General features: G+C 38.5%; 1 protein-coding gene across 5 annotated transcripts in view; it reads left to right on the top strand.

Moving 5' to 3' along the window:
* The window catches only part of LHFPL2 (LHFPL tetraspan subfamily member 2), a 131,799-nt gene that overhangs the window by 64,201 nt on the left and 49,556 nt on the right, over positions 1-18,042 (top strand). For 4 of the 5 annotated variants that reach the window (XM_075740563.1, XM_075740557.1, XM_075740556.1 and 1 more), the window contains one exon: positions 1,705-1,757. The exons of the other annotated variant lie outside the window; for it this stretch is intronic. The gene's annotated coding sequence lies outside the window, so the exon portion shown is untranslated. The remainder of the gene's footprint in view (positions 1-1,704; positions 1,758-18,042) is intronic. 5 annotated transcript variants of the gene reach the window in all.

Below are 18,042 nucleotides of genomic sequence, written 5' to 3'. Positions count from 1 at the left end.
GTAAGAAAGAGCTTCTGAGAGAAAGAGTGAAAGCATACGTGTGTTTTTCTCATTCTGATTTGTTTGGGAGGATTTGAATTTCATTTTGGCTATCTACAGCATAATGAAAGTGCACACTGCCTGTGTGGTGAAGGGGCAGTGGAAGGCATGTGGAGTTTCTTCTTGTTAGCTTTGTCACAAATGTGGTGGCATAAAAGAGCATTTCTTTTTAATGTAAAACTTGCTTTCTCTTTTTTTTTAATTTCTTGTGTGCGGGTGAGGAAGATTATTGCTATGCCTTTGGCAGGCGGATGAATCTGTGAGAGAAGGCTCTTCTACAGCCTCCTTGATGGGCTGATCCTGTCTTACCCTGCCCATACAGCTTTTTCTTAGGGAACTCATACTCCAGGCAAGGAAATTTTCCTTAATAACACCACTTAATTCTGATTGTCCGAGCAATCCATCATTTTTATATACTTCAAATTGATCCTGGATTCTTGGGTACTTGAGTCTAAAAGAAAACAATTCGGCCTTTTTTGTTCTTGAAATGTAGTCTGTCTCTGTTAACACTGCTATATTTTCATTGCCACTTTTAACTGCTTTTGAGACAGAAGAGAAAAGTTGGCTTAATCACAGCTACTTAGTGCAGTCCATTTTTTTTTTTTTTTCTGGAGGAACATTCTCTGTGCCAGGAATTCAGAGGCTGTTTTAAATCCTGCTTGACTTTCCAGTGCTCCCAGTATGTTCTCCTTTGTCCTCAGGTGCACACTTTGTTAGGAGTTCTGCACCGAGTTTTCTGTTGTTAAACCATCTTCACCAAGGCCAAATTGTCTCTCTTTGTTAGAGTCTACTGACCTTCTGGCTCACTTTATTCTTTTATTTAAGGGGAGGCTCTTCATATATCTTGTCCTGATGTGTATATAAGAATGCAGCATTTATTGTGGGAAATCCTGTAGTTTAGCATCACTGAATCAACTTTATCTTACCTTTATCACCTTATTTTATTACTTTTTGGAACTAGACGTCCAAAACTGGATGTGGTGTTCCAGGTATGTAGTCCTGGAGAGCTGGCTAAAGGCGAATAATCCCTTATTAGTGGGAGCTTAGCCTGTAGATATACCCCAGGATATTCTTGGCTTGATATTCCATTTCAGAGAGCTGCGTGCTGGGTAGTCAGTGCCCAGCCTGTCCAAGGGATTAGCTGATCTCAGGTACAGGACTTCATGTTTGTCCTTGCTGAATTCTATGAAATACGCATGTGGGGTCATGGAAGGGGTTTGGAGGTTTCATGAGCTTGTGGGATGAACATGCTATGTAGTTTAGGTTTTTATTCCAGTAGTTTAGGAACTTTTGGAGTTCTTCCTAAGTCATGACTGATTTTAAAATGTTATAAATTGGAATAAACAATTTTAAATGCATTTTCAAATCTTAGCATACTTTATTAGTAAAATAGAGGAAGAGAAAAAGATACAATTTTGTGCATGCTTAGTGGTTTATTCCTTCACATATGCTTATTTTACTTAGCTCCTTAGTGGTTTGAGTGATGCCTAGAATGCTGCATTTCTAGCAAAGCAGAAGTATCCTGGTCATGAAATGTTACCCATGTGCATATAATCTCTTACAAGCGGAGTTGTACTGTTCCAGCCACCAATGCTAATCATAAATATTGTTTTAATGTTTTTGGCTCTGTACCTTTCTTACATTTTACATCAATTATTTCTCTAGGTAGTGCCAGGCATCTGAAGTGGTTGACCAAGACCTAAGGACTTGGAAGAGTGGTGAGTAAATTAAATTCAGTTTGTTTTATCTGATATTTTCACATGCTGTCTGACTCTGAAGTGTGACTGCTGTTTGAGGGATGGAAGATGTGCAGTAGGTTATGCCTTTTGAATACTTTCTTCTGAGCACCAAGTTCCTGTTCAGAGCATTCCTCTGACTTTTTTAAGCAGAGATTTTAAGAAAGCAAAGAGGAGGTAGTCTCAGTGACTGTTTTTGATAAGTGAAACCTCCTCACAACCACCACCACCACCTTGATTTAGAAAATACGTATTTCAAGCAGAGTAGTTCAATCTCTACTTGTTGAAGCCGTAAAATACACTGTGACCCATTATATTAAGTGAATGATGCCTGAATCCCAGACTTCTCAGAATCACACCAGTGTATACATTAAGCAGTTATGAAATCAGATGTCATTCTAGAATACATGGAAACCTATGGTAAATTAATAAATTACTGCAAGATGAATTTTTTCATTCTTTAAACCCCCAAGCTTATGCCTGTGATTCTTAATTCCCCCTCTGCAATTGTGGTGTCTGTTGTGAAGATAGATCACTTTGATGATCCCCTACACCCTGTTAATTGCTGATTCTTTGCATCCTATGTGCCAATTATGTACCTATCCTTGCCAGAGCCAGGACAACCTGTTGTGACTAGAGAAGAACGCAGGAAGGATCTAAGGAAGAACTTTAAAAATTCCAAAAACTTTTTAAAGTGAATTTTGTTTAGTAATGTGTTTATAAGTGTGTTGTTTGCACTTCCTTGGCTGCAGGTGTAGGCTGGCATAGAGAGCCTTACAAATTGTAGAGATAAACTCACCAACTGTTAATTGTACTTAATAGTAGTAATAGCAATAATAATAATACTTTCAAAAAGCAACTACATTTTCTTGCCAAGAGATAGTTATTTGGAATAATGTAATATTTCTGTTTCTCTGTTTTCCATAGAAGAGCTGGTTTATGTGAAATATTTTGTATTTATGGGATCTTGTTTGATTTCAGTGCTGTTGGCAGCAAATGTAAGTTTTTAACTCCTATGCATTTGGTTGTATGTGCTGTTGACTTTGGTGATGAAGAACCAAATGCAATACAGTGAGAAACTCTTGCCTTGTTTTTGTCTTGTTTTTTGCTTTAATGACTGCTGAAGATTATGTCTGTATAGTTCCTAATTTCTGGAAATACCATTTAGTTAAAATTTTGAAGGAATTTATCAGTTTAGAATGTTTACCTTCATGCAGTTCCATATTTACTCTCTCCTTTCTATTTCTGCTTCAGTTTTACCTATAGAAACAAATAAGTGAATTTTAAGTGAATTTGTCGGTTAACTTTGTATAGTTCCTTTTTGCCTACTGTTTATCTATTGTCCTGCCCCTGCCCCCATCCTCCACCCCCTGACAATTCTGAGGACTAAGCTGCTGCATTCATGTGTCATGAGTGCACAAGTGGAAGGAATTGATAGTTCCTGTGCGCTTTCCATCTACCTTATTCCTCCTTCTTGGTAGAATGAAACTTGTTCTTTCCTGCTGCTGTAAGTGTTTGCCAGGGCATTCAAGAGTCCTCAAAAATAAGTGGTACATTTTCTGGTATTTATATTAGTTCACTTAGTACTCTAGAAAAAATGTTACAGGTCCTTGCTCACTTTGAATGTGTTGAGTTATCTAGGATATTTTTGGTCACGGTGGATACCAGAAAGACCTAAACAACATTCATCTACGTTGAAACAAATGTGTTAACCGATCAGGTACCACTCCAGTGCATGTATTACGTAATCCTACAAAAAGCTGAAACTATTGCAGTGTTTCTTTACAAGTGTACAATGGACAATTCTGGTCTGTGCCTCTTCATGTGTAGGATCTGATAATATCACATGCCTGGTGTTCAGAAGTCACTTGTCCCAAACATTCTGAAAATAAAAATTAGCCTTTTGTCTAGCTAAACATACCTATTGTTTAAAATATACTCAGTGTTTTTAAAAGTAACTCCAAAGCTTGCTTATGACTGCTGCTCATTGGTGACTTAAGTGTGTTTAAAAGTAGTCTTATAAACAATTTAATAATTCGCGTGAAGCAACTTCTGGTTTTTTACTGACATCTAATTGCATGACTTCAAACTGAAATAATTTCTTTCTTTACAGAGTGCTGATACTTATTATTTTATGATTAATTTGCTGGCTGTTCTGGTGGAATGCTCTGATATGAGGCTCCGATTCACCAGAGAATCAGAAGATATGTGCAAGGGCTATTAAAATACAGTTAAAATTATATTTGTTTAGAAACTAAGGAGGAGTTTAAGAGTTTTGTTTAACAGGGAAAAAGCTGAAGCACCAGCTTTTGCTAAACTGGAACCTTGCTCGTGTTACAGATTGCAATCATACAGATTGAGATGCCAAACTTTTAACAGCAGTTGGTAGGGCTGACAACTGAACTGTGTACTGCATGGAGCTCTATCTGGTGGTGTTACATTGTAGGCAGTTTATATAGCTTTATCTAACAACCAGTATAGATATTCATTCTTTCAAGTTCAATGCTCTTTAAGAAGCTGCTAGTTTAGAATTAAAGAGACTTTTAATTTAAAATGGCTTCTTGGGTAGTGTTACAGATAATATGACCTATTTTATAGTAATGTGCTTCGGACCAGTTAAGAAGGAAGCCCTATAACACTTAGCAACATAACAAAAACACTAACATGTGTATTAAGAACATGAAGCTAACTTAAACATTGACTTGAGCAACTGTCAGCAGCAGGAGGTGGGAAGCCAATGTAGAGGGTTGAGTGTAGTGGGATGGTAAAATTGCACAGTTAACAAAATTAGCGCTGTGTAGATCTAATATGTTGAAAGAAAGTTGAAATTATAACTTTCCCTTCCTAATGAAATATATAAATAAAGTAGTTTCTCTCTAGATGTGCTAATGAGCACAGCAAAGGCCTAGTTGTCTGATTTTTCTTCATAGGCATTGCATAGGCATTCCCCATTGTCTTGGGGAAACATTTGAAAATAGGTAAGCACTTAATTCCATAAAAATTTTCACATAGTTGCAATAAAATAATTAATAAAATTGTAACTGGAAGCAAGAAATAAACAACTGAGATGATAGAAATGTAAAGGCTAAAATTACCTTCTGATAAGCTCTTAATGAAATCATTGGTATTTTGCTTACTTTTTCCTCTTCTTTTTCTCCCCAAGCTTTCAATTTAATTATAAGAGCATTCACATACTCCCTGATTTGCACGTATGTTCTTTTTATTGCAATGTCAGTAGGATACAGGCTTATAATGCGTTTTCTAATAAACATGAAAGACTCCAAAATTGTATTGGGCAACAAGCACCAGTTATTATATGTAAAATTAAAATAATATTAATCAAGAATTGACTGCTTAGTGCAGGGGTGCTAAACTCCCACCAGGACTTGCACATCACATCTGATGGTGATCCACACTCCAGTGAAATGCCTCAGCAAAGGTCAGATGCTGCACTAGATGTTGATGTTGGACATCTCTGGAAGGCAGCAGGCGTTAATGTGGTTTGGGGAATGTTAGCTTAGGGACTCTGATGATTGATGGTGACACTAGTCCCTGAAGATTTGGACGTTTGATCCCCTCTTTTAGTAGCTGAAATTTCACCAGTCAGTTGCCAGTATTTTTGCTACAGGTTGATACATAAGTGCAGTTCTTGAACTATGGACTTTTGGCTTCCCAGCTACTCTGGAACATGCCAGGTGATGTGACAAATATTCCTCTGTGTTACATGAAAATAAATGTTTTGACCAGCCAGTCCAGTTCCTCTTCAGGTCATAGAATCGTAGAATTGTAGAGTATCCTGAGTTGGAAGGGCCCCATAAGGATCATCGAGTCCAACTCCTGACTCCACACAGGATCAGCTGAATCAGAGCATATGACTGAGAGCGTTGTCCAGATGCTTCTTGAACTCAGTCAAGTTTGGTGCTTCCCTGGGGAGTCTGTTCCGGTGCCTGACCACCCTCTCAGTGAAGTACCTTTTCCTGATATCCAACCTAAGCCTCCCCCATTGCAGCTTCATGCTGTTCCCTCGGGTTCTATTGCTGGTCACCAGAGGGAGGAGATCAGCACCTGCCCCTTCGCTCCCCCTCATGAGGAAGCTGTAGGCCATGATGAGGTCTCCCCTCAGTCTCCTCTTCTCTAGGCTGAACAAACCAAGGGACTTCAGCCTCTCCTCATACATCTTCCCCTCTAGACCCTTCACCATCTTTGTTGCCCTCCTTTGGACACTTTCCAATAGTTTTATGTCCTTTTTGTATTGTGGCGCCCAAAACTGCACGCAGTACTCGAGGTGAGGCCGCACCAGCGCAGTGTGGAGTGGGACAATCACTCCCCTGGACCGGCTAGCAAAGCCATGCTTGATGCACCCCAGGATACGGTTGGCCTTCCTGGCAGCCTGGGCACAGTGTTGACTCATGTTCAACTTGCTGTTGACCAAGACCCCCAAGTCCCTTTCAGCTTGGCTGGTCTCCAGCATCTCATCACCCAGTCTGTATGTATAGCCAGGGTTGCCCCTTCCCAGGTGCAGAATCCAGCACTTGCCCTTGTTAAACCTCATGTGGTTGGTGATTGCCCAGTTCTCCAATCTGTCCAGATCTCTCTGCAAGACCTCTCCACCCTCGACGGAATCAACAGCTCCTCCCAATTTGGTGTCATCTGCAAACTTGCTTACAACACCTTCTAGTCCTACATCCAAGTCCTTTATGAAAACATTAAAAAGAACTGGCCCTAATAGGTCATAATATGTAATAATACTTAGCTTTCCTGCATGGTGTCCCATTTGGCACTGGAGGATAAGTGTTGTGCTTCTTGCCTTGGGAACAACTGGGAGAGACCAAGGTGAAGGAAAGCAAGCAGTGTCTTTCTGAAGGTCTTTCCTCATGTCATGATAACCTGCAGAGATAGGAAAGCTGTGGTTTGCTCAAGGTGTTCTAGCCATCATCTTATCTATGTGCTGAACTTTGTCTGCCTCATGACAGTGCTTTGTGACGTCAGGAATTATGTTGTAGGTTTCTGATGAAGCCCTGCTATGTCTTAAGCCCAAGATAGAAAAGTTGGTAATAGTTTTGAGGTGAATAAGGTCCCTGCATGTTAATCCCGTGTAGTTGACAGCAGAATACAAATGGGGACAGGGAGTTGATTTTGGGATTGGGATATGTGGGGTTTTTTAATATCAGTACAGTTTTTTATTATGTATATAACAGCAGAGGCAGGGTGGATTTCTTAGGTCTGGAAGCCAGAAGAGGAGCTGTAGCCAGTGTTGCTGGTTTTACTTGTTTTTGTTAACAGACAGAGTAAGTAGGAAGTTATATATTTGTATTGCTTTTTCTCCATGAGCAATCTCTTCCCTGTGTCTGTGCTTTCCCTTTTTGTTTTCTTTTTCATATAATTTATCTTTGTTTATTCCTTCTTTGGAGAACTTCAAGGTGATTTTTAAAGCACTAATCCAAAATTGTACCCCACTTCCATTTAATAGAAACAAAAACAGCAGCAGACTTTTTTTCACTTTCTTTCCTTTTGTCTGTCATCAGAAGGGAGAGAGGACACGTTACCAAGTCAGGAAAATACTAAGGTTTGGAATTTTTTCCTTGGGAAGGCACTGGGAACTTTCAGATGCTGTAAACCACATTGAACTGATAATTTGCTTATGGAGCAACAAATACAATGACTAACTTTAATTTTGTTAGTTCTGGAACTTAGTTCAGTTCTCAACATGAAGATGCCATCCTGCAAGCAGTGAGTAAATAGCAATCACAGCCACAAGAAGGAGTGTGGCGTAGCAGATAGATCTGCCTGTCCTGAATCTTGCATTCGATTTCCACCTCTGTTATTAACCTGCTAAGTGATATTAGGGAAGTTAATTCATTTCTTACTCTTTTTGTCTGTTTAGATTGCAAGGTCTTTTGTCCAGATACTGTGCCTCAGTTCATCTCACTGTCCTTTGGTGTCTGTGCAGTCCTCCAGTTGCTATAGTATTACTGTTTTTGCTTGCAGACTTTCTCTCATGTTGTGACATTAACTCTCAGGGAATCACTGTGTCATGTGGAATCCTGAAGACACTTGAGTATTCATTCTGCAAGAAGAAAGCTAGTAATACTATTCAGAGTAGGGTTTAATGTTGCAGCTGGTCTTGCGCAACTGCAGGTTAATGCCAAAAGGGGCAGTACCACTTCAGCCTGTTCTTTCCCTCTCTCGAATCAGCCCGAAGGTGAGTTCAAGGTAAGCAACTGATTCAATGAAGAAACCTAACTGCCTAAGGAAAACTACATCAGATAACTACGCTGGCCGGGCTTGTCCTGTGGCTGAGAAATTACTAGATGTAACACAAGGGACAAAAAGGGAATAAGCAGCTGGAAGTAGGTGGGGAGAGTAGTACTGTTTCTTTCAGCAATAGGTAATAAATACACCAGATGAGACATAGCATGAAAACCTAGGCTTATTAAGAGCTGCATTTTACAACCAGATTTTGAATGTAGCAGAAGAATGGCTTGCAATGGATATGACAGCCCAACTTCAATTCTGCTGATGTTAGTTGCTGCTGTTACATATTCTTCACTGGAAGTATTTTTTTTCCTATTCTTGCTTTATAATTGGTTTTTCTGAATTAGCAGTCCTCTTTGGGATCCACATTACAATTTCAAGGCATGTTTCTGATGCCTAAATACAATTTTTATTTAATTTTAATTGAAGTCCACTTAATCTTTCAAATTGAACTGACAGAAGTCACTCTTGATGTGATGTATTCCACAGACCTTGTATTCATCATTTCCCCTTTAAACTGTCAAGAAACTTCATTCTTCTCTGAAAATGACTTCTGTAATCGGAGTTGATTCTTTGAAGGGCATTTTTTTAACTACTGCCTTTTCTCTTGAAAATTTATCCACCAGATTAGATTGGTTTCTTTGATCTTGCTTTCTTTGTGAGCCGTATGTAATAAGATCTTGTGTTGAAGGACCTGTCTTTTCTTCCCCCCCTCACCCTAAGCATCCATGAAATAAAGAGGGGTGAGTGGGACAGAGGAAGAGAGAAGTGAAATGTTAAAATTATTTTGGAAAATGTAGTGACTAACTTCACTCACGAAGCTTTTACACACAGCCCACACATGCTTACGAGGACACGAATATTTCCTGTCCATCATATTCATGGGTGAGGTCGCTGAGTAAATTCAGCTAAGCAAGGGGAACAGTTCAGCAGCCTAAAAAGCAAACGTACCTCTGAGAACACTGCAGCCCAATGGGGACCCTGGCTCTGAAGCTGTCTGTATGACTGACCTAGCCAATGATGATGGTGAAATTTCACATCTGTTATTTCTTACTGCCCACTTTTCTGGCAACAGCCAATCTTCATTTTTTCCATTATAGGCAGCTGCTGGAACTAAAAAGAGCTTGAGCTCATTTTCAGATGTGCTAAACAGACTATGTTTTACCTTTCTTCCCTCCCCCTTCTTCCAACCATATACTACAGCTCACCGACTTATTTCAGTGCAGTATCTATGAGTTGTGTGCTCTAGATGTGTCTGAACATAAGCAGATGTGTTAGCCTGTGCATGCAAATAATTTCTTAGAAACGGGGCCATCATAAAGTCTGGGAAAAGATATCTTCTTAAAAAGGAGCTGCCAGTGAAAGAAGAAATCTATACAGATTGACCAAGACTGATTGCCAGGAATCACCAGTATTATCATTGAAACCTGCTTTCTACCCTGGCTGTGATTAGGGATGCCTTACACAGAAAGTAGAGCAGTGCAGAAAGCTCAATGGTGGAGCCAAGTACTTTCTGTCCAAGTAAAACTGCACTGCTTGAAAGAAATAGTTCCTTTTTCATTTCTTGAGGCTGACTTACTCTTTTTCTCTATGTCCCACAGAGGTATTCTTCCCTTATATCCTCCTGGCCCTCTCTAACTTAAGCTATTGGAGCTGTTAGATTACTTTCCAAAGCTATTAAAAGGAAGGAGGTATTAGGGCCTCTAAGCAAGCTTGCAAGTAACCTGTTAATGGCTGTTCAAACCCGTGTGTATAAATACATTGTGGAACTGAAGCATAAAAAACCCCAGTATGTATTTTTTCCCCAATAATTTACGCAGGCACACCACGGAAAAAGCATTCAATGAAAGTTATGAGCTGAGAACTGGGCTGCCTGGTGAGCAAATGTTACAAGCTGAACTTTTTATGAATGCCAGGGAATGACCAAAATCCCTACTTCACTAATTTTTAAAACAGCATGAGATCAATAGAGATATGACTTAATCAAGGACATATACTTATACATGTAGTCAGGGATACCTGACGCTTGAGTCCTGTGTTCTGATCATGCCACTGCAGTTCTGCATAGGGCCAATGCTTCCCTCAGCCCAGTAATGGCAGCTCACTGCAAGGTAATGCAGAAGGACTTAGAGTGAACAGCAGTGAGAGGATATTATTGACTTTCAATGCACAGGAATAAATGGAAGGAATGGATGGGAGGATGGGAGGTAACATATCTGACCCAAAGGTGAATGTCGTCTTATGCTATGCATACCTCCTAAAATGCTTCAAGATGCCCATGAAAAATGTCTTTAAAATGAGTATCTTATTGTTCCGAAATATTAGAATTTTTTTTGGTAAAATATAGTAAATATTCTCGATAAAATTGGATATGGCTGTAATTGAAAAAAAAATTGCTATATCAAATGCAGGCTGATGATTTTCATTCATTTTGCACTTTTCATATCACTTCCCCTCACCCATCCCCGAAGCAAATAGTTTTGTCTACTTCTGGAAGGTTGCAATTTTCCTTTACTGGGTCATTTTAAAATCTACCTCTTAGACAAATAATACAGGAAAATAAATATTTTCATAAAGATTCTTTTGGGGGTAAAATTTAATGCAGTAGAAAATGAAAAAGTTTATAGTCTCCAAAGATTTGTAGATTTTATTAAATGAGGAAAAAGTCCTTCCCTGCAATTTATTTATTTTTTTGTGTGTTGGAAAAGATGAGGCTGAGAAGAACAAAAAGAAATTCTATACTAGGGAGGCTGAAAACATCCCTTGAAATCCAACTAGTTTTCCAGATTGCGTTGAGCATATTTCTCTCTGGAAATTGGATACTGTTCATATCCCTTCCTGAAACTGTCAAATCCATTAGGAGTATGATAATAAAGTACTCTTGCATGCACATATGTCAAGACAACATTGTATTTAATGCAGTTCAAGCATTTTCTAGATCTGCCTCCCTGGCATTGTCACCAGTCCATCCTCTGATGGCTGGTTATCAAGCTGATTTTCTTTGTTACTAATTTTTTTTTGATGGCTGTTTTCCTGGCAGCTGGAGGGACTCCACCTCAGAAGTACTGCTAGCATACTAATGCTTGTGAAATATAGAGGGGATGCTGCTTAGTCTACACATGCAATATCTAAGTAAATCAAAAGATAATTGACCAAATGCCATGACTCTTGCTTGAAAAGTCCTTATTCCATTTATTTTTACTTCTTTTAATCACCAGTTTGTGTGTATAGTTCCTCCTTATAAAAGGAATTCAGTGAACAGTAATAGCACATTTTAATTTGTGCTACATTTCAGCAAATGATTTCAAAAGTTCATCACTTCTGTTTTAGGATGGTATACAACTAACAACAGTGAGATAGGAATTAGGATTAGAAGCGCAAAATCGTAATTTTTAACATGTTTTCTGACAGTCTGAAAGATTGCTGTGTTATTTTAGGTCTGAACGTAGCTTGTTTGCATTCATGTCTGTCCTATATTCTGACACTCTCACAGTGGTGTGTTCACTGCTTTGCCTGTAGCAGCTCACTTGTCACTCTTACTAATGAGCCCCTGCAGATATATATGCTATGCCAGTGGGGAAGAACGTGTTCATGGTGAATCAAGATCTTTCTCTATTCCATCTTGACTGTGCTGTGGAAGAGTTTACTCTAGGCAGACCAGAAATGGAAGTGAGGTAAATAAGTAACTAGAAGCTCAGAGGAAATAGAATAACTTCTTAGAGCATTGAAGGTACTGGAGATGATCAGCCTTTTTAACCTGAAGTGATGTGAAATGACTTTTCATGAGATGATGGTCTAGCAGGGCTATAACTTAAAAGCTATTGCTGAACCCAAGGATATGAATAGCTATTGAGTGCTGTTTTCAAATGTACCTGAAGGCACAGCTCAGAATTTTGTACCCACAGAAAGCCTGTTGGAAGTCTTGGGTGGTTCCAGGTATTTAAGTAGCCTTAAAAGAAATCTAGTTACTTTGGCGCAGTTTTAATATTTTTACCTGTTAGAGCGTCAAATAGCTCTACATAGCATGAGCAACCTTCTTATGCTGACTGAGTTTGATTCAGAATGATTATAAAGTGTAATTAAGATAGTCTTGAAGTGTTTTGCAGTCATCAGGGAAAAGAAATTATTTAACTGATAAATTCTTGGCTTACATTATGGAATGTAGTAATAGGTGTCTGTAATTGTGATGGTCTGAGGAAACATCAGGGGGAGGAGGGAAGGGTGGAAAGGGGATTTCAGATACATAGGCCTTCTTCAGTGATACTCTGGAAAAGGGAAAACATTCTGCATTCACTTATGGGTACCAAAGTCTCAACTTATCTATTAGAACCATTTCTGATTTAAAAGGTGACTTTGTGGAATTTCACAAATGTTGGTGGAAATTAGAGGAGCAGATTAAGAAAGGGATGAATAGCAAAAAAACCAGTTAGTTAAAAAAATAAAAGCCAGTGGCTAGAGAGTTCTTAAACAAAGGTTGAAAGCTATTAATTCCCTGGGTCCCATAAGGTAAATAACACTTGTTGTTCCTCCCACACCCTAAGATGGGAGCTAGTAAACTCTGAGGTCTCCAAGTGTGAGGCACGTAATCTGTTAGAGTATAGCAAGAGCTTGTGAAGAACTTCACGGGTCATAGTGTCACCTCAGCATAGCATTGTGCCCAGCTGCTTAGGTAGCATAATACTGGGGTAGAAAGCATAGAAGCGAGGACAGAGCAAAAATACTTTGAAAAGTGTTTCATTAAGTCATTTTAAAACTAGACTGTAGAAAGGATTAGAAATTAGCTCTATGAGACATTGATCTGGTGCACTGGAAGAAAACTGCAGGGCTCGCTTGCTTTCTCAGGCTGAGAGATGTTAGGGCTTAGAGGTCTACAAAACGTATGATGACGCATTAGTTCCTCTCTTTATGCTAGGTGTTGATGATACAGAAGATACTACAGCTCCTGCTCTGCAAACCTTTATGCAGAGTATAAGACGTATGAGAATTCCTTCTGCAGGTGAAAATCTCCTGCAAGTACAGAGAGAGACATCCATATGTCTCTGTGGAAATGGGACCAGGAATGATACTGAGCTGGGTATCGCTTTGTTCCATTTTCACTTTTTCTTTTGGGGAAAAAAAAAAGTTACTTCTAATTTAAATCCACTGAAGTATTTTGCATAAGTAAAGAGCTAAGTTTGCTCAGCTGTTGCAGTACTTCCCTTTTTGTAAAAATATTTTGAATCTAAACAGGAAATTTGATTTCGGGTTTTTTTTTTCCTTTTTAATACAAGCCAACTAAAAATTGCCAACTTCATAATGTATTATACAAAAATTCTATTTTCATTTTGAGTGATTCACTCACTATTTGCTATGATTGTAGTCATACCTTCCTCCAGAATTGTCAAATTTACTGACTAGAGGAATTCTGAAGCCTTTGCCTGCTCCTTGTATCACTGTTGTAACAGAGCAGCTGAAGCGCTTTAAGCTCAGCCTGGTTGCTGAGGACATCAGCTTCATTTAGGGTTTGTTCTCACAGCTTAATAACTGGATTTTGGTGAGAGGCATTGAGTCAGATACAGTCCATTTGATCTGCTAACAGCCCATCTGTGAATATGTAAAAACCCCTTTCCCTGTTGCTCCTTGCAACAACAGGTTTAATTATTACAGGCTTATAGGAACCAATTAGATTAACAGATGTCAAAGGGAGCCAGTTTCAGGTCTTGGTGGGAAGCAGTAATTTGAGATGACTTATGTAAGAGCTTGCTGACACCTACGTGATGAGTATCTAGCATTGAGGATGTGGGTGCCATGAAAATTGCGTCACTTTTCTCCCCTGTTTGCTGAGGCCAGATGGGGATATTTATAAGAATAGCAGCCAGAGCACAATCTTGCTTGTTTTACCAAATAACAGCATACTTAAGAAGCTCATCCTTGGTTTTGTGTTTCCCTTACTGCAGTCAGCTCTATGGAACCCTTAAATTCATGCTTGCTGGAATCTACCTTGTGGAGACTGTTTACGTTGGGGTCTTTCTGGTTTTCTTTATTAAATGACAAGTTAGTTAAAATGTGGAACACCACTAAAATCTGATGTGACAGAGATCTGTTAGTTCATCTACTTCATCCATTGCTGAACCAGAATTGCTTCCTGCTGGGTACAACTTGAGTACTTTCAACGTTGGAAATGAGGACAGGAGAAGTTGTTTTTTCTTTTCTTATTCCTCTACTGAATTAAAGTGTTATGGTCATTGCTGGAGTAGCGGTATATGCTGCACGCAATGGTTAAGATTTAGAGAGGTTTATGTGAAAATTGAAAGGCAATTTGTTTGCAGTAGTTGCTTTTTAAAAACTTCGTAACAGTTTTGAGGATATTCAGAGGAGGTGAATTGTAAAATGTGTAGGTATGCTTGTATTGCAAGCACTTGTATGTTTTCCCTCTCCCTTTCTGATTTACATAACGTTGATTCTTACCTTACCACTTGCATCTCAAATAGCATTTGAATGGTCTTGAAATCATACAACAGAATAACATTTTTTAAAGTAGAGACCCAGCCAATGTTGTTTTCTTACTGATACTACTCATTAAATTTATTTGGTTGATAAAGGAAAAAAAAAAAGGGCAGAAAAATTAGCTTCATCTATGTTCTTGCAGTTTTTTGACTTGTTTCAGCTTATCTGTGGGTGGAGTGTCATACTATTGCTATTGTAAGCTGTCTGATAAATAAATACTTGGTTTTATCTGAAAGAAAAAAATGGAAGTTCTGTCATTAGTGAAAACAACAAAGAAGATATGTTGGAATTCAGGTATGTGGGTCTTAGTGCACTGTCACTAAGAAATTATCATTAACAGATGAAGAAGCATTTTTCTAACAATCTCTTGGGTTTTGTGCAACAAAATCTGATGCCCAGTAGTTTGGCATGTGACCAAGGGTGTCACATGCGTGCTTCATATCTGGATGCATATATATAAAAAGGCAGATTCTTTTCACCCTCACCACAGTAATGAAATTGAAAAATGTAATTATGGGCACTACTGCTGAGGTTCCTAAATGTGTGACTCAAGGAAAATACCAGATATGACTCATGATAAAATCACAAGAGCTGGAAATCATCTGAGCTCTCTTAGTTTCGATTGATATTGGCTATAGTTGCACATTTCTTTACAGGATCATGCTTGTAGATTCACCTAGCAGCATATTTTTGTGGTGTTATCCATGCTAATAAAAAGGAAATTAATACCACTGGGAACTGTGCAGTGGTATTGTGATGATGGAACTTTGTTTTCTGTGCCAGTGGATGAAATTATAAGTATTGATTTAAGTAATTATACCCATCCTTCACTAAGGGACAATGTAAGTTTGACTTCATATTGGTTTAACATAAGATATTGAATAATGCGACATGGATCTTTACAGTTTGCTTCATTGGAAGCTAGTGTATTGTAAAGTATCATGTATTTAATAAAAGGATCACTTTCCAAAATAGGTCCATAAAACTGGGCTTTTGATGTTCATATGATTATTTCTATTCTTGTCCACGAGTAACGAGAGTTGGAATAGTAGACTCTTGGATGAAGAGAAAATGAGTCCATTTTACACTTGAGTTTAATCTGTAGATCAGTTCCATATTCTTAGCTCTGTCTGTGTGTGTGTTAGCCCTGTTTCCTAACTAGCAAAAGAGTGCAACGATGCAGTGTCTGTTGTAATGGTCCAGCAATTTGCAGCATGCCTAAATCAGTGAGAATTATATAAAGTTATGTCTTTTGTCAGATTTTCCAACCAGGGTGGCCTAATCCACTGAGGGGTTTTAGGCATTTTTAAAATGTTGGCTGTGTTCAAACTTGGAATAATCAGCACAACTGTAAGAGTCGTTACATGATCCACCTGGATTTAATGCTTGAAGTGAGAAACAGCTGTGGCTTTTTCAAGAGCTATTCCTATGACATTTGTGTGCATGCAATTAAGTCTGAACGAAGGAAGGGTATCTCCATATCTGTAGTAACGCTGGCACACCTCTGTCCAGAGTCCACTGAAGGTAGGTGAAAAACTCCGGTTGGCTTCAGTGATCAGTGACTACACCTTTAACAATGGAGTATGTGTTGAAACACACCTTGTCCTAAAAGGTTTAAAAAGCCTGCAAAAAGGTTGTTAGTAGAATGCTATTAAGTAATTTTATTTCTTTCACCTTGTTATATTTGAGGCATTTTTTTACCTCTAGAGTCTATAAATCACAGGGTTGAAAGAGGCCCAGAGAAAAATGTAACAAATATTAGCCTCAGGTGTTTTAGATGTATTGGAGAAGAAGAGAGCAGGGATAGAAAACAGTAGATAAAACATTGGACCTTTTGTCATTTCCCTAATTATTTTTGGAACAAAAGCAGTGTTCTTCTTTGACACATAAGTGTATTTAGACAAAAAATCTGGTGAATTGTGAACATCTCCAATTCTCCTGCTTTGCAATTTGCAAATAGTTTGGGGTAGTTTACAGCTTACAACTTCATTTGTTTAAATTCTGTGATTTGAGGAAGAAGAAAAAGAGCTAGTCAAATCTCTACAAGCCGCAACAGTTTGATGTTTCTATGGCGTAGTCTAGAACAAAGTCTGAGTAAAACGTTTTTCATTTGATCTAAATTTATGATAACAGAATAGATGGGGTTTGCCATGGAAAAGTTATTTAAACAGTGATGGAATGGAGTTGATTTGATGTTTGCTGAAGTGGGATGAAGTACCTACTGTAGTAAAGAACATATTATTTTAATTAAACGGATGCACAAGTCTTTGCAATCTTATTATTCTGATCATCTTTTGATAAAGGTCTAGACTGAGTTTTCCAGTTGCTAAAGCATTTTGCTGACTTGCGTGTGATGGCTTACCGTTGCATAATAAGGGTTGATGGCAGCTATGCTGATTAACATAATGCCTTTATTATTTTAACAAAATATGAGGCATTGTCGCAGCTCATTATCATAGTCTTTAATTCTCAAATGTTGGCATTAGTGTTATCTAGTACTACTGTAAGCTATAGCTGGACAGAATTGCGAGCTTCTTCATTTTAAAAGGTAAATTGAATTGTGGCCCTTTGTTCCAAGGGCGAGCCCAGCTTTTGGTACAGAGCAAACTTCATTAAGTGACTTGTCCTTTCTAAAGTATAAAAGACTAAGGGGAACTATGGTTTTGCAGAGGGAAAAAAAGAAACACTTGGGACTTTAAATCACACAGATGGTTCGGAAGTTGTGTGCAGTGTATTGAATACTACTGAATCAAGGGCAGATTTCAGCCTTGCCTTTGCTGACTGGAAAGCCTTCCTGTGGTGATATTCAGAGAAAAGCATTCAGTGTTGCTTAACTTCTGCTTCTTTTCAGCCATAGTAGCAACATCCTCTGGAGTTCACAGTGTTGCAGAAACCATAAATTATGAAGCTTCTGCCAGTGCAGTATTCTAGCACAGTATTTTGTTTACCCATAGCTGCCACTTTTGAAATGCAGAGTTGCTTCATGCCGTCCTTTGTTGTTCTGTTACAAGCTGACATTTACATGTTACAAAAAATAATTGGTACTCAAACATTAATTTTAGGTCTAAGGGACAATATGTAATTCTTTCTCTAAGAGGAGGGCACTATTGTGACTTTAGTGAGAGCAGCGACTTTTATTCTTTGGTGGTGTAGAACTGGAGAGGGGACAGTGAAGCTTGATCTGTAAGTTGAAAGAGATTCTTCCTGAAAGCGTGTTTGTTGTTCTTTTCTCATCCTGAGATTAATAAGAAAACAGTAGTTCTTGGCAGAGTCTGTTGTCTTGTGTTTTAAGTCTTACTGCTATCCCCTCACATTTTAAAGATGAGTTGTAGCTCAAAAGGGGAAGAAAAATAGATGCTAAGCAGGTGGGAAGCTGATGGATAAGCTTCTATAGCAACGGTTTGAATGTTGGTCAATAGCAAGTACATGATGCTTGTTTCGAAATGGATACTGGGCCAAGACTGTTTTGAAATGTGCTTTCATTGAATCTCTTTCTAATTTGCAAGAAGTATTCTCCAGAATAGTT

The sequence above is a fragment of the Balearica regulorum genome, chromosome Z (genome assembly GCF_011004875.1).
Source record: "Balearica regulorum gibbericeps isolate bBalReg1 chromosome Z, bBalReg1.pri, whole genome shotgun sequence".
NCBI classification, from domain to species: Eukaryota; Metazoa; Chordata; class Aves; order Gruiformes; family Gruidae; genus Balearica; species Balearica regulorum.
Note: the sequence above shows the minus strand (reverse complement) of the source record. Positions and strands in the feature narration are given on the sequence as shown.